Source organism: Pseudophryne corroboree, unplaced genomic scaffold, assembly GCF_028390025.1.
Source record: "Pseudophryne corroboree isolate aPseCor3 unplaced genomic scaffold, aPseCor3.hap2 scaffold_586, whole genome shotgun sequence".
Taxonomy (NCBI): Eukaryota; Metazoa; Chordata; class Amphibia; order Anura; family Myobatrachidae; genus Pseudophryne; species Pseudophryne corroboree.
Genome location: NW_026970185.1, coordinates 253,006 through 269,071, shown reverse-complemented (window position 1 = coordinate 269,071; position 16,066 = coordinate 253,006). Strand labels below are relative to the sequence as shown.

Sequence of the window (16,066 nt, the reverse complement as noted above, 5' to 3'; positions counted from 1 at the left end):
CCTATTACTAAATTAAACTTGCTTCATTGGAAAGGCAGCAAGTGATGTCATCCAAGCAGTGGGTCAAAGTTGGCTTCAACCCTCGTCTGCTTATGAAAAGAGAAAAGGGATATGCAGGGCATGGCGGCCTTTTGCGACGCTTGGATGACCCCTAGTTCGCATTAAACACCCCCACCCTCCTTCGGTGTGGGGCTCATGTTGGCCATGCCCCAGCCCCTGAAGCATTCAAGCTGATTTCTTGCAGCAGCTGGGTACTGTAACAGCTCCAGAGCTGCTCTGTAAGGCAAGTAAAAGGGTGTGGGCCCTGCAGCACTACCTGTAGTTTGCATTGTGCATTGGAAGGCACAAAGTAAGCAGTTGGGAGGAGAAGTCAGGATAGTGCACAAGGTTATAGAAGGGAGGGGCTCAAGAAAAGAGAAGTGGAAACAGACAGCATACTAGGCTGGAGAGAGACCTGAGACAAAGAGATCTGAATTATACGAGAGCTGTCCAGGGGAAACACAAATTATGCAGTCAAGTTTCCCACATTTGGGGAAATCGCAAGGGGCAGCACACCCAGAGTGCAATGGGTGAGCCTTGCCCTGGGAGAAGCAACTTCATGATCATAGTATCTCACCTGGCAGGTTAGTAGGAGTTGGGCTAGAGCTGGGGAGGGTCGCTGCTCGGGCACCCCCCTGTCAAGTGAAGGAGATCCAACTGAGGCAGCACAAGGGAACTCTCGAAAGAAGAACAAGGCTAGAGTAAGATCTGAGACAAAGAAATCTGACTTTTACCAGAGCTGACCAGAGGAAAGCACAAACACAGTCCCCCACTACCACAAATAATGCAGTCGAGTTTCCCACATTTGGGGAAATCACAGGGGTCAGCATACCCAGAATGCAATGAATGAACCTAACCCTGGGAGAACAATCTTCATGACCATGGTATCTCCTATGCAAAATAAGTATGATTTGGGATAGGGCTGGGGAGGGCCGTTGCTCAGGCACATCTCTGTCAAGTAAGTTGCATTTGATTTGTTGTTTGGGGGTGCTTCAGTATTAGGCAGCCTTCTGCCCTACCATGTTCATCTGAAAATATGTGTTCTCCCTGCAGTTGTTGTCCCCAGATGAGAGTTCCCTTGTGCTGCCTCAGTTGAATCTCCTTTTGGAGAAGACCTCAATAAGATTGTAGCTGATCTGGCTACTGCTAAAACAGCTTGCCTACCTAGTATGACTCCTACCACGCAGAAGGCTAAAAGTACTTTTCTTTGCCCTTTCATCCTCCAGGTAAAGCGTACCCAAGGTCAGGCATACCCAAAGCAAGCTCATGTTTCCGGACCTGCCAAGCCCAGACTGAAGCAATCCTGGGCTGCCCATCAGCCTGCTTCCAAAATGGACAAGCCTGCCGCATGACGGTGCAGGCCTCCCTCTGGGGGATCCCAGGGTGGGGGGCCCGACTTCTAGGTTTGGCAAAGAAAGGTATAATTCTAAGCTAGAGAATTCTGTTTGGAGCTCACCTTGTACTTTGTGAAGAAATAATCAGCATTGTGGCTGAGCAGATACATGTAGTGTGTGGCTGCAAACTGCATGGATCTGCTGCGTTGTAATGCTGATTCTTTTTTTTTGCAAAGTACCAATAGCTTCATATAATGTTCACAATTTTTATGCAGGATCAAATAGCTCAATAGGTAGGGTGTTTGATTAGAATTCAACAGGTTATAGGTTTGAATCCTGGGTATGGTAGTTTGAGATGTGTTATTTAATAAAGTCTGTTGTTCTGACTGCCGGCATCCTATCACCTGGGATATCATACTAAATAAATGGAGTTGGTCAAATTTTTTTTTTTTTTTTTTAACTAGGGACAATTTCCAGATACTTCTCTTTATAACTGAGATTGCCCCCTGGAACTTCACATCAGTTGACAACTATGCATGAGTGGGCAGTGCTTGCCCTGGATCTGCCCACCCATTTATGTGCCATCATAAAATAAAGCATGACTAACAGTTAGCCTGGGCGTACACTACACAATTATCTGTCAGGCTATCTATCCAGTCTGGATGGATGGAATGAAAATCTGGTAATGTATAGGAGCAAATGTCAATTAACCATTTGCTCCCAAACACTAGAAAAGTGGTCAAAAATGGTCATTACACAAATTGGTTAAACCCAAAATTTAACCAATTTGTTTAGGGGACCATTTTTGTCCATTTTTTAGTGTTTGAGAGTAAATCGTTGATGGTCATTTGCTCACATAGATAACCGGATTTCTATTCCAACCAGCCAGTGTTGGAGAGATGGTCTGCCAGATTACATAATGCATACCAGAGCCATAACTAGACTTTTTGGTGCCCTGTGACAGAGAATTATATGCCCACCCCCCCATTTTTGCAATATGGACAAAAGGCGCATGCCTTGTGGGGAAGGGGCATAACAAGATTGGTCTCAGAGAAAGCACATGAGATATGAAGATATATCTAGTATACTTGACACTCAATGGTTTGTGGTATTGCAGGGGTGCCCTCCTTAAATGCATATACAGTCACACATGGCATGTTTGTGTAAATGGCATATCAGCAGTCAGCACTAACTGGTGACATGCCATTTGTACAAGTAAGCCATGTGTGACTAATATATAAACATACTTTATTAAATAACACCTCAAACTATCATACCCAGGATTCAAACCTATAACCTGTTAAATTCTAGTCAAACACCCTACCCATTGAGCTACTTGATCCTGCATCTATTCTAACCTCCAAAAACAGATTCAGTTGCATTTTCCAGCGTGTTTTGTTTGCGCCTTTGCAAATGTCTTACATCGACAAACTTATTTAGTACTATTTTGCAAATAGGGTTACATTGTCGCAACATTGTGTTCCCTAATTGCTTGATTTTTTAAATGCAAAAATTGATAAAGACACCTGATAATTGCTCTGTGGAGTCTTCTTTTGTGTCTACTTCTTATCTACATTTAATTCCCTACCTATAATCAAGGCATTTTTAAATGCTGGGCGCTGCCAGGACGTGAGGCCTACCTAGTCTTTAGATCTGAATTTGAATGTACTTGTGAACTAACTTAATTTCCTACTTCTAAATTCATTCCTAAATTCACTACTTACATTAATCCTGTAGTTGGGCATTTTGAGCCTTCAATTGTGGGCATTGTTTTGTGTCCAGACCAGCAGCTGGTGGTGTGCATTTGCTGGAAAGGCATCGAAGATCTCCGATATGCTGCATCTCCTGATGTGTGTCTGCCTCAAGTGGCTGTCAGCAAATGCATGCTAGACACCCCATTCCAAGCTGATTGTGACATCACGGAACATGCATCATAGAACAGGCATGCTAGAACATGGGTCTTCAACCTGCGATCCTCCAGCTGCTGTGGAACTACATATCCCAGCATGCCCTGCCTCAGTTTTAGCATACCTTAATAGCAAAACTGTGGCAGGGCATGCTGGGATGTGTAGTTTCACAGCAGCTGGAGGGCCACAGGATGAAGACCCATGTGCTAGAACCAAACCGCAGGTACATTGAATGCTAGCAAGCTGAATGTTTAAATCCTTTTTGTTCCGCAGCATTCCAATGCGGAAGATTCCATGGAACCAGAGATTATTCCATTGAGAAGGACATGCTGCCTGGATGACTGCACTGTGCAAATTAAATCACGGAGCCAGTTGGCTTGTGGGTGGCTCTGGTGACTGGGTGGTTGGGTGGGCGGTGTGTCGGAGGTGGAGCACATATAAATGAATGTGTATCATCCAGCTAGTGAGAGAGAAAACTCATGCAGGAGTGTGCCTGCTTGTCAGTGAGTTATGCACCTTGCCAGACGTCAAATCTACATAGAGCAACTGGAGGGGACAAGAGCAGGTTTGGAAAATATAGACAGAAGAGCATATATGCTGGCGCATTCTCCATGATTGTGTCAGCTTATGTTTTGGTGCACTGCACTTTCCTCCACTAAGTTTTAGCCATTTTGTTTAAACGCAAGTGTAGTTGCTTCTCGCTCTTTTGGCTGTGATATTGTATCGTGGTTGAAGAGTCTGCTGGAGGGATTGTTTTCTTCATTGGCGAGAGACTGAAGATATTCCAGGATGGAAGGCTTGGGAACACTATCCGTTTTTCAGTTGTGGAAGAGTTGAAAGACCGGATTGGACTACATTCTATAGTAAAGGGTATCTTTGTATTTATTAATCCTCCCTTTATATGTGTCTGTCTTTCAATAAAGCTTTGGGCTTGTGATTCCGTCACCCTCTTACACTCCACACCCATAGCCTTATTAACTATTGTATTGTTTAAATGTATAGTGCAGTTCATGATTTATAGTGTAGGCTGGCCTGTGCTGTAGTTCTTGAACTGCACTATACCGACAGCATTTGTATTGTGTTTTGGCTGTGCTGCAACACAGTACTTATGTGTGTAATGTTTATGTATGTTTTTTTTGCTTCTTTATGTCAATAAAGACTGCTTTTTCAATCCAATATCTGAAAACAATCAATGTTTATCTTTGATGGCAATAGAAGTGGTATGATATTTGCTGCTTTTGAAAGGCAATATCTGATATGTCCCCTATCTGGGAACCATATATTAAATGGCTTTTCAGAAAAGGGAGATGGGAGAAGAGCTTTCAGTACTTGTAGGACCGATGCACATTTCCTATTCTAGCCTCCAAAAACAGATTCAGTTGCATTTTCCAGCGTGTTTTGGATGCGCCTTTGCAAATGTCTTACATCGACAAACTTATTTAGTACTATTTTGCAAATAGGGTTACATTGTTGCAACATTGTGTTCCCTAATTGCTTGATTTTTTAAATGCAGCAATTGATAAAAACACCTGATAACTGCTCTGCGGAGTCTTATTTTGTGTCTACTTCTTATCTACATTTAATTCCGTACCTCTAATCAAGGCATTTTTAAATGCTGGCAGCTGCCAAGACGTGAGGCCTACCTAGACTTTAGATCTGAATTTGAATGTACTAGTGAACTAACTTAATTTCCTACTTCTAAATTCATTCCTAAATTCACTACTTACATGAATCATGTAGTTGGGCATTTTGGGACTTCGATTGTGGGCATTGTTTTGTGTCCAGACCAGCAGCAGGTGGTGTGCATTTGCTGGAAAGGCATCGAAGACCTCCGATATGCTGCATCTCCTGATGTGTGTCTCCCTCAAGTCGCTGTCAGCAAATGCCTGCTAGACACCCCATTCCAAGCTGATTGTGACATCACGGAACATGCATCATAGAACAGGCATGCTAAAACATGGGTCTTCAACCTGCGACCCTCCAGCTGCTGTGGAACTACACATCCCAGCATGCCCTGCCTCAGTTTTAGCATACCTTAATAGCAAAACTGTGGCAGGGCATGCTGGGATGTGTAGTTTCACAGCAGCTGGAGGGCCACAGGATGAAGACCCATGTGCTAGAGCCAAGCCGCAGGTACATTGAATGCTAGCAAGCTGAATATTTAAATCCTTTTTGTTCCGCAGCATTCCAATGCGGAAGATTCCATGGAACCAGAGATCCTTCCATTGAAAGGACATGCTGCCTGGATGACTACACTGTGCAAATTAAATCACGGAGCCAGTTGGTTTGTGGGTGGCTCTGGTGACTGGGTGGTTGGGTGGGTGGTGTTTCGGAGGTGGAGCACATGCAAATGATTGTGTATCATCCAGCTAGTGAGAGTGTGCCTGCTTGTCAGTGGGTTATGCACCTTGCCAGACGTTAAATCTACATAGAGCAGCTGGAGGGGACAAGAGCAGGTTTGCAAAATATAGATAGAAGAGCATATATGCTGGCACATTCTCCATGATTGTGTCAGCTTATGTTTTGGTGCACTGCACTTTCCTCCACTAAGTTTTAGCCATTTTTGTTAAGCTCAAGTGTAGTTGTTTCTCGGCCTTTTGGCTGTGATCTTGTATTGTGGTTGAAGGGTCTGCTGGAGGAAGGGATTGCTTTCTTCATTGGCGAAAGACCAAAGATATTCCAGGATGGAAGGCTTGGGAACACTATCCGTTTTTCAATTGTGGAAGAGTTGAAAGACCGGATTGGACTACATTCAATAGTAAAGGATGTCTTTCTATTTATTAATCCTCCCCTTATATGTGTCAGTCTTTCAATAAAGCTTCGGGCTTGTGATTTCCTCACCCTCTTACACTCCACACCCATAGCCTTATTAACTGTTGTATTATTGTACAGTTTAAATGTATAGTGCAGTTCATGATTTATAGTGTAGGCTGGCCTGTGCTGTAGTTCTTGAACTGTACTATACCGTCAGCATTTCTATTGTGTTTTGGCTGTGCCGCAACGCGGTACTTATGTGTGTAATGTTTATATATGTTTTTTTGCTTCTTTATGTGCATCGGTCCTACAAGTACTGAAAGCTCTTCTCCCATCTCCCTTTTCTGAAAAGCCATTTAATATATGGTTCCCAGATAGGGGACATATCAGATATTGGATTTCAAAAGCATCAAATATCATACCACTTTTATTGCCATCAAAGATAAACATTGATTGTTTTCAGATATTGGCTTGAAAAAGCAGTCTTTATTGACATAAAAAAACATACATAAACATTGCACACATAAATACAGTGTTGCAGCACAGCCAAAACACAATACAAATGCTGACGGTATAGTACAGTTCAAGAACTACAGCACAGGCCAGTCTACACTATAAATCATGAACTGCACTCTACATTTAAACTATACAATAATACAACAGTTAATAAGGCTATGGGTGTGGAGTGTAAGAGGGTGAGGGATTCACAAAACCGAAGCTTTATTGTAACACAGACACATATAAGGGGAGGGTCAATAAATAGAAAGATATCCTTTACTATAGAATGTAGTCCAATCCGACCTCTGTGCTCTTCCACAACTGAAAAACAGATAGTGTTCCCAAGCCTTCCATCCTGGAATATCTTTGGTCTTTCGCCAATGAAGAAAACAATCCCTCCCTCCAGCAGACCCTTCAACCACGATACAAGATCACAGCCAAAAGGCCGAGAAGCAACTACACTTGAGCTTAACAAAAATGGCTAAAACTTAGTGGAGGAAAGTGCAGTGCACCAAAACATAAGCTGACACAATCATGGAGAATGCGCCAGCATATATGCTCTTCTATCTATATTTTGCAAACCTGCTCTTGTCCCCTCCAGCTGCTCTATGTAGATTTAACGTCTGGCAAGGTGCATAACCCACTGACAAGCAGGCACACTCCTGCATGAGTTTTCTCTCTCACTAGCTAGATGATACACAATCATTTGCATGCACTCCACTTCCGACACACCACCCACCCAACCACCCAGTCACCAGAGCCACCCACAAGCCAACTGGCTCCGTGATTTAATTTGCACAGTGTAGTCATCCAGGCAGCATGTCCTTCTCAATGGAAGGATCTCTGGTTCCATGGAATCTTCCGCATTGGAATGCTGCGGAACAAAAAGGATTTAAATATTCAGCTTGCTAGCATTCAATGTACCTGCGGCTTGGCTCTAGCACATGGGTCTTCATCCTGTGGCCCTCCAGCTGCTGTGAAACTACACATCCCAGCATGCCCTGCCACAGTTTTGCTATTAAGGTATGCTAAAACTGAGGCAGGGCATGCTGGGATGTGTAGTTCCACAGCAGCTGGAGGGTCGCAGGTTGAAGACCCATGTTTTAGCATGCCTGTTCTATGATGCATGTTCCATGATGTCACAATCAGCTTGGAATGGGGTGTCTAGCAGGCATTTGCTGACAGCGACTTGAGGGAGACACACATCAGGAGATGCAGCATATCGGAGGTCTTCGATGCCTTTCCAGCAAATGCACACCACCTGCTGCTGGTCTGGACACAAAACAATGCCCACAATCGAAGTCCCAAAATGCCCAACTACAGGATTCATGTAAGTAGTGAATTTAGGAATGAATTTAGAAGTAGGAAATTAAGTTAGTTCACAAGTACATTCAAATTCAGATCTAAAGACTAAACACAAAACACAAAATAAGACTCCACAGAGCAATTATCAGGTGTCTTTATCAATTGTTGCATTTAAAAAATCAAGCAATTAGGGAACACAATGTTGCGACAATGTAACCCTATTTGCAAAATAGTACTAAATAAGTTTGTCGATGTAAGACATTTGCAAAGGCGCAAACAAAACACGCTGGAAAATGCAACTGAATCTGTTTTTGGAGGTTAGAAAAGATGCAGGATCAAGTAGCTCAATGGGTAGGGTGTTTGATTAGAATTCAACAGGTTATAGGTTTGAATCCTGGGTATGATAGTTTGAGGTGTTATTTAATAAAGCATGTTTATATATTAGTCACACATGGCTTACTTGTACAAATGGCATGTCACCAGTTAGTGCTGACTGCTGATATGCCATTTGCACAAACATGCCATGTGTGACTGTATATGCATTTAAGGAGGGCACCCCGGCAATACCACAAACCATTGAGTGTCAAGTATACTAGATATATCTTCATATCTCATGTGCTTTCTCTGAGACCAATCTTGTTATGCCCCTTCCCCACAAGGCATGCACCTTTTGTCCATATTGCAAAAATGGGGAGGGGGGGGCATATAATTCTCTGTCACAGGGCACCAAAAAGTCTAGTTATGGCTCTGGTATGCATTATGTAATCTGGCAGACCATCTCTCCTTTACTTGACAGAGATGTGCCTGAGCAGCGGCCCTCCCCAGCCCTATCCCAAATCATACTTATTTTGCATAGGAGATACCATGGTCATGAAGATTGTTCTCCCAGGGTGAGGTTCATTCATTGCATTCTGGGTATGCTGACCCCTGTGATTTCCCCAAATGTGGGAAACTCGACTGCATTATTTGTGGTAGTGGGGGACTGTGTTTGTGCTTTCCTCTGGTCAGCTCTGGTAAAAGTCAGATTTCTTTGTCTCAGATCTTCCTCTAGCCTTGTTCTTCTTTCGAGAGTTCCCTTGTGCTGCCTCAGTTGGATCTCCTTCACTTGACAGGGGGTACCCGAGCAGCGACCCTCCCCAGCTCTAGCCCAACTCCTACTTACCTGCCAGGTGAGATACTATGATCATGAAGGTGCTTCTCCCAGGGCAAGGCTCACCCATTGCACTCTGGGTGTGCTGCTCCTGCGATTTCTCCAAATGTGGGAAACTTGACTGCATAATTTGTGTTTCCCCTGGTCGGTTCTCGTATAATTCAGATCTCTTTGTCTCAGGTCTCTCTCCAGCCTAGTTTGCTGTCTGTTTCCACTTCTCTTTTCTTGAGCCGCTCCCTTCTATGCCCTTGCGCACTATCCTTACTTCTCCTGTCTGCTTACTTTGTGCCTTCCAATGCACAATGCAAACTACAGGTAGTGCTGCAGGGCCCACACCCTTTTACTTGCCGTGTAGAGCAGCTCTGGAGCTGTTACAGAGCCCAGCTACTGCAAGAAATCAGCTTGAATGCTTCAGGGGCTGAGGCATAGCCAACATGAGCCCCACACCGAAGGAGGGTGGAGGTGTTTAATGCGAACTAGGGGTCATCCAAGCGCCGCAAAAGGGCGCCATGCCCTGCACGCCCCTTTTCTCTTTTCACATGCAGACGAGGGTTGAAGCCAACTTTGACCCACTGCTTGGATGACATCACCATATGCAAATCCATCTGCTGCAGGCCTTCCCCCAGGAATGCTTGCACTAGTTGTTGCATTTGGTTTGTTGTTTGGGGGTGCTTCAGTATTAGGCAGCCTTCTGCCCTCCCATGTTCATCTGAAAATATGTGTTCTCCCTGCAGTTGTTGTCCCCAGATGAGAGTTCCCTTGTGCTGCCTCAGTTGAATCTCCTTTACTTGACAGAGATGTGCCTGAGCAGCGGCCCTCCCCAGCCCTATCCCAAATCATACTTATTTTGCATAGGCGATACCATGGTCATGAAGATTGTTTTCCCAGGGTGAGGTTCATTCATTGCATTCTGGGTATGCTGACCCCTGTGATTTCCCCAAATGTGGGAAACTCGACTGCATTATTTGTTGTAGTGGGGGACTGTGTTTGTGTTTTCCTCTGGTCAGCTCTGGAAAAAGTCAGATTTCTTTGTCTCAGATCTTCCTCTAGCCTTGTTCTTCTTTCGAGAGTTCCCTTGTGCTGCCTCAGTTGGATCTCCTTCACTTGACAGGGATGTGCCCGAGCAGCGACCCTCCCCAGCTCTAGCCCAACTCCTACTTACCTGCCAGGTGAGATACTATGATCATGAAGGTGCTTTTCCCAGGGCAAGGCTCACCCATTGCACTCTGGGTGTGCTGCCCCTGCGATTTCCCCAAATGTGGGAAACTTGACTGCAGAATTTGTGTTTCCCCTGGTCGGCTCTCGTATAATTCAGATCTCTTTGTCTCAGGTCTCTCTCCAGCCTAGTTTGCTGTCTGTTTCCACTTCTTTTTTCTTGAGCCCCTCCCTTTTATACCCTTGTGCACTATCCTGACTTCTCCTCTCTGCTTACTTTGTGCCTTCCAATGCACAATGCAAACTACAGGTAGTGCTGCAGGGCCCACACCCTTTTACTTGCCTTACAGAGCAGCTCTGGAGCTGTTACAGTGCCAAGCTGCTGCAAGAAATCAGCTTGAATGCTTCAGGGGCTGGGGCATGGCCAACATGAGACCAACACCGAAGGAGGGTGGGGGTGTTTAATGCAAACTAAGGGTCATCCAAGCGCCGCAAAAGGCCGCCATGCCCTGCACGCCCCTTTTCTCTTTTCATATGCAGACGAGGGTTGAAGCCAACTTTGACCCACTGCTTGGATGACATCACCATATGCAAATCCATCTGCGGCAGGCCTTCCCCCAGGAATGCTTGCACTAGTTGTTGCATTTGGTTTGTTGTTTGGGGGTGCTTCAGTATTAGGCAGCCTTCTGCCCTCCCATGTTCATCTGAAAATATGTGTTCTCCCTGCAGTTGTTGTCCCCAGATGAGAGTTCCCTTGTGCTGCCTCAGTTGAATCTCCTTTACTTGACAGAGATGTGCCTGAGCAGCGGCCCTCCCCAGCCCTATCCCAAATCATACTTATTTTGCATAGGAGATACCATGGTCATGAAGATTATTCTCCCAGGGTGAGGTTCATTCATTGCATTCTGGGTATGCTGACCCCTGTGATTTCCCCAAATGTGGGTAACTCGACTGCATTATTTGTGGTAGTGGGGGACTGTGTTTGTGTTTTCCTCTGGTCAGCTCTGGTAAAAGTCAGATTTCTTTGTTTCAGATCTTCCTCTAGCCTTGTTCTTCTTTCGAGAGTTCCCTTGTGCTGCCTCAGTTGGATCTCCTTCACTTGACAGGGGGGTGCCCGAGCAGCGACCCTCCCCAGCTCAAGCCCAACTCCTACTTACCTGCCAGGTGAGATACTATGATCATGAAGGTGCTTCTCCCAGGGCAAGGCTCACCCATTGCACTCTGGGTGTGCTGCCCCTGCGATTTCCCCAAATGTGGGAAAGTTGATTGCATAATTTGTGTTTCCCCTGGTCAGCTCTCGTATAATTCAGATCTCTTTGTCTCAGGTCTCTCTCCAGCCTAGTTTGCTGTCTGTTTCCACTTCTTTTTTCTTGAGCCCCTCCCTTTTATACCCTTGTGTACTATCCTGACTTCTCCTCCTGTCTGCTTACTTTGTGCCTTCCAATGCACAATGCAAACTACACACCCTTTTACTTGCCTTACAGAGCAGCTCTGGAGCTGTTACAGTGCCAAGCTGCTGTAAGAAATCAGCTTGAATGCTTCAGGGGCTGGGGCATTGTCAACATGAGCCCCACACCGTAGGAGGGTGGGGGTGTTTAATGCGAACTAAGGGTCATCCAAGCGCCGCAAAAGGCCGCCATGCCCTGCATACCCCTTTTCTCTTTTCATATGCAGATGAGGGTTCCAGCCAACTTTGGCCCACTGCTTGGATGACATCACCGTATGCAAATCCGTCTTCTGCAGAACTTCCCCCAGGAATGCTTGTACTAGTTGTTGCATTTGGTTTGTTGTTTGGGGTGCTTCAGTATTAGGCAGCCTTCTGCCCTCCCATGTTCATCTGAAAATATGTGTTCTCCCTGCAGTTGTTGTCCCCAGATGAGAGTTCCCTTGTGCTGCCTCAGTTGAATCTCCTATACTTGACAGAGATGTGCCTGAGCAGCGGCCCTCCCCAGCCCTATCCCAAATCATACTTATTTTGCATAGGCGATACCATGGTCATGAAGATTGTTCTCCCAGGGTGAGGTTCATTCATTGCAGAACAAGGCTAGAGGAAAATCTGAGACAAAGAAATCTGACTTTTACCAGAGCTGACCAGAGGAAAGCACAAACACAGCCCCCCACTACCACAAATAATGCAGTTGAGTTTCCCACATTTGGGGAAATCACAGGGGTCAGCATACCCAAAATGCAATGAATGAACCTCACCCTGGGAGAAAAATCTTCATGACCATGGTATCTCCTATGCAAAATAAGTATGATTTGGAATAGGGCTGGGGAGGGCAGCTGCTCATGCACATCTCTGTCAAGTAAAGGAGATTTAACTGAGGCAGCACAAGGGAACTCTCATCTGGGGACAACAACTGCAGGGAGAACACATATTTTCAGATGAACATGGGAGGGCAGAAGGCTGCCTAATACTGAAGCACCCCCAAACAACAAACCAAATGCAACAACTAGTGCAAGCATTCCTGGGGGAAGTTCTGCAGAAGACGGATTTGCATACGGTGATGTCATCCAAGCAGTGGGTCAAAGTTGGCTTCAACCCTCATCTGCATATGAAAAGAGAAAAGGGGCGTGCAGGGCATGGCGGCCTTTTGCGGTGCTTGGATGACCCCTAGTTCGCATTAAACACCTCCACCCTCCTTTGGTGTGGGGCTCATGTTGGCCATGCCCCATCCCCTGAAGCATTCAAGCTGATTTCTTGCAGCAGCTGGGCACTGTAACAGCTCCAGAGCTGCTCTGTAAGGCAAGTAAAAGGGTGTGGGCCCTGCAGCACTACCTGTAGTTTGCATTGTGCATTGGAAGGCACAAAGTAAGCAGACGGGAGGAGAAGTCAGGATAGTGCACAAGGGTATAGAAGGGAGCGGCTGAAGAAAAGAGAAGTGGAAACAGACAGCAAACTAGGCTGGAGAGAGACCTGAGACAAAGAGATCTGAATTATACGAGAGCCGACCAAGGGAAACACAAATTATGCAGTCAAGTTTCCCACATTTGGGGAAATCGCAGGGGCAGCACACCCAGAGTGCAATGGGTGAGCCTTGCCCTGGGAGAAGCACCTTCATGATCATAGTATCTCACCTGGCAGGTAAGTAGGAGTTGGGCTAGAGCTGGGGAGGGTCGCTGTTCGGGCACCCCCCTGTCAAGTGAAAGAGATCCAACTGAGGCAGCACAAGGGAACTCTCGAAAGAAGAACAAGGCTAGAGGAAGATCTGAGACAAAGAAATCTGACTTTTTCCAGAGCTGGCCAGAGGAAAGCACAAACACAGTCCCCCACTACCACAAATAATGCAGTCGAGTTTCCCACATTTGGGGAAATCACAGGGGTCAGCATACCCAGAATGCAATGAATGAACCTCACCCTGGGAGAACAATCTTCATGACCATGGTATCGCCTATGCAAAATAAGTATGATTTGGGATAGGGCTGGGGAGGGCCGCTGCTCAGGCACATCTCTGTCAAGTAAAGGAGATTCAACTGAGGCAGACAAGGGAACTCTCATCTGGGGACAACAACTGCAGGGAGAACACATATTTTCAGATGAACATGTGAGGGCAGAAGGCTGCCTAATACTGAAGCACCCCCAAACAACAAACCAAATGCAACAACTAGTGCAAGCATTCCTGGGGGAAGGCCTGCAGCAGATGGATTTGCATATGGTGATGTCATCCAAGCAGTGGGTCAAAGTTGGCTTCAACCCTCGTCTGCATATGAAAAGAGAAAAGGGGCGTGCAGGGCATGGCGGCCTTTTGCAGCGCTTGGATGACCCCTAGTTTGCATTACACACCTCCTCCCTCCTTCGGTGTGGGGCTCATGTTGGCTATGCCCCAGCCCCTGAAGCATTCAAGCTGATTTCTTGCAGCAGCTGGGCACTGTAACTGCTCCAGAGCTACTCTGTAAGGCAAGTAAAAGGGTGTGGGCCCTGCAGCACTACCTGTAGTTCGCATTGTGCGTTGGAAGGCACGAAGTAAGCAGACGGGAGAAGTCAGGATAGTGCGCAAGGGCATAGAAGGGAGCGGCTCAAGAAAAGAGAAGTGGAAACAGACAGCAAACTAGGCTGGAGAGAGATCTGAGACAAAGAGATCTGAATTATACGAGAGCCGACGAGGGGAAACACAAATTATGCAGTCAAGTTTCCCACATTTGGGGAAATCGCAGGAGCAGCACACCCAGAGTGCAATGGTTGAGCCTTGCCCTGGGAGAAGCACCTTCATGATCATAGTATCTCACCTGGCAGGTAAGTAGGAGTTGGGCTAGAGCTGGGGAGGGTCGCTGCTCGGGTTCCCCCCTGTGAAGTGAAGGAGATCCAACTGAAGCAGCACCAGGGAACTCTCGAAAGAAGAACAAGGCTAGAGGAAGATCTGAGACAAAGAAATCTGACTTTTACCAGAGCTGACCAGAGGAAAGCACAAACACAGTCCCCCACTACCACAAATAATGCAGTCGAGTTTCCCACATTTGGGAAAATCACAGGGGTCAGCATACCCAGAATGCAATGAATGAACCTCACCCTGGGAGAACAATCTTCATGACCATGGTATCTCCTATGCAAAATAAGTATGATTTGGGATAGGGCTGGTGAGGGCCGCTGCTCAGGCACATCTCTGTCAAGTAAAGGAGATTCAACTGAGGCAGCACAAGGGAACTCTCATCTGGGGACAACAACTGCAGGGAGAACACATATTTTCAGATGAACATGGGAGGGCGGAAGGCTGCCTAATACTGAAGCACCATCAAATATCAAACCATGGCCCTCATTCCGAGTTGATCGCTCGCAAGGCGATTTTAGCAGAGTTACACACGCTAAGCCGCCGCCTACTGGGAGTGAATCTTAGCTTCTTAAAATTGCGACCGATGTATTCGCAATATTGCGATTACAAACTACTTAGCAGTTTCAGAGTAGCTTCAGACTTACTCGGCATCTGCGATCAGTTCAGTGCTTGTCGTTCCTGGTTTGACGTCACAAACACTCCCAGAGTTCGCCCAGACACTCCCCCGTTTCTCCGGCCACTCCTGCGTTTTTTCCGGAAACTGTAGCGTTTTTTCCCACACGCCCATAAAACGGCCTGTTTCTGCCCAGTAACACCCATTTCCTGTCAATCACATTACGATCGCCGGAGCGAAGAAAAAGCCGTGAGTAAAAATACTTTCTTCATTGTAAAATTACTTGGCGCAGTCGCAGTGCGAATATTGCGCATGCGTACTAAGCAGAATTTCACTGCGATGCAATGAAATTTACAGAGCGAACGACTCGGAATGAGGGCCCATATGCAACAACTAGTACAAGCACTCCTGGGGGAAGGTCTGCAGCAGACGGATTTGCATACGGTGATGTTATCCAAGCAGTGGGCCAAAGTTGACTGGAACCCTCATCTGCATATGAAAATAGAAAAGGGGCATGCAGGGCATGGCGGCCTTTTGCAGTGCTTGGATGACCCCTAGTTCGCATTAAACACCCCCACCCTCCTTTGGTGTGGGGCTCATGTTGGCCATGCCCCATCCCCTGATGCATTCAAGCTGATTTCTTGCAGCAGCTGGGCACTGTAACAGCTCCAGAGCTGTTCTGTAAGGCAAGTAAAAGGGTGTGGGCCCTGCAGCACCACCTGTTGTTCGCATTGTGCGCTGGAAGGCACAAATTAAGCAGACGGGAGGAGAAGTCAGGATAGTGCGCAAGGGCATTCTTTTCTCTTAGTCCTGGGGCAAGGCTTCAAAATCGGGTCTGCAACGGAGGAGACACAGGGGGCGTGGTCACATCAGCTTTTCTCTACAGTCTGCACCAGCAGGAGCCTACACCATTTTTTATGATCACGCTGAACTGCAGTGCGACTGCAATTACAGCATGGTCAAGAAGGGAGGCGTCATGCTGGGTGGCCATGCCCTGTCACTGTGCAGGAGCCAGCACCGCTCACACACTAGTCCCCGGGTGC

At 46.4% G+C, this 16,066-nt stretch overlaps 12 non-coding genes and 1 pseudogene across 12 annotated transcripts; 6 read left to right on the top strand and 7 right to left on the bottom strand.

Annotated features, from left to right (window-relative positions):
* Positions 1-467: 467 nt before the first annotated feature.
* Positions 468-631, bottom strand: LOC135034848 (U1 spliceosomal RNA). Its single transcript, XR_010229969.1, has one exon. It is a non-coding gene; the product is annotated as a U1 spliceosomal RNA (small nuclear RNA).
* A 152-nt stretch (positions 632-783) lies between these two features.
* LOC135034936 (U1 spliceosomal RNA) lies at positions 784-947 on the bottom strand. Its single transcript, XR_010230038.1, has one exon. It is a non-coding gene; the product is annotated as a U1 spliceosomal RNA (small nuclear RNA).
* Positions 948-8,676: 7,729 nt separating this feature from the next.
* Positions 8,677-8,840, top strand: LOC135034829 (U1 spliceosomal RNA). The gene has a single exon (XR_010229950.1). It is a non-coding gene; the product is annotated as a U1 spliceosomal RNA (small nuclear RNA).
* Positions 8,841-8,991: 151 nt separating this feature from the next.
* On the top strand, positions 8,992-9,154 carry LOC135034839 (U1 spliceosomal RNA). Its single transcript, XR_010229960.1, has one exon. It is a non-coding gene; the product is annotated as a U1 spliceosomal RNA (small nuclear RNA).
* A 671-nt stretch (positions 9,155-9,825) lies between these two features.
* LOC135034824 (U1 spliceosomal RNA) lies at positions 9,826-9,989 on the top strand. The gene has a single exon (XR_010229945.1). It is a non-coding gene; the product is annotated as a U1 spliceosomal RNA (small nuclear RNA).
* Positions 9,990-10,141: 152 nt separating this feature from the next.
* Positions 10,142-10,304, top strand: LOC135034876 (U1 spliceosomal RNA). The gene has a single exon (XR_010229989.1). It is a non-coding gene; the product is annotated as a U1 spliceosomal RNA (small nuclear RNA).
* A 671-nt stretch (positions 10,305-10,975) lies between these two features.
* Positions 10,976-11,139, top strand: LOC135034959 (U1 spliceosomal RNA). The gene has a single exon (XR_010230060.1). It is a non-coding gene; the product is annotated as a U1 spliceosomal RNA (small nuclear RNA).
* A 152-nt stretch (positions 11,140-11,291) lies between these two features.
* Positions 11,292-11,454, top strand: LOC135034868 (U1 spliceosomal RNA). Its single transcript, XR_010229984.1, has one exon. It is a non-coding gene; the product is annotated as a U1 spliceosomal RNA (small nuclear RNA).
* A 780-nt stretch (positions 11,455-12,234) lies between these two features.
* LOC135034932 (U1 spliceosomal RNA) lies at positions 12,235-12,398 on the bottom strand. Its single transcript, XR_010230034.1, has one exon. It is a non-coding gene; the product is annotated as a U1 spliceosomal RNA (small nuclear RNA).
* Positions 12,399-13,072: 674 nt separating this feature from the next.
* Positions 13,073-13,235, bottom strand: LOC135034846 (U1 spliceosomal RNA). The gene has a single exon (XR_010229967.1). It is a non-coding gene; the product is annotated as a U1 spliceosomal RNA (small nuclear RNA).
* Positions 13,236-13,387: 152 nt separating this feature from the next.
* On the bottom strand, positions 13,388-13,551 carry LOC135034940 (U1 spliceosomal RNA). Its single transcript, XR_010230042.1, has one exon. It is a non-coding gene; the product is annotated as a U1 spliceosomal RNA (small nuclear RNA).
* Positions 13,552-14,248: 697 nt separating this feature from the next.
* LOC135034883 (U1 spliceosomal RNA) lies at positions 14,249-14,384 on the bottom strand (annotated as a pseudogene).
* Positions 14,385-14,536: 152 nt separating this feature from the next.
* LOC135034851 (U1 spliceosomal RNA) lies at positions 14,537-14,700 on the bottom strand. Its single transcript, XR_010229972.1, has one exon. It is a non-coding gene; the product is annotated as a U1 spliceosomal RNA (small nuclear RNA).
* Between the last annotated feature and the right edge of the window lie 1,366 nt (positions 14,701-16,066).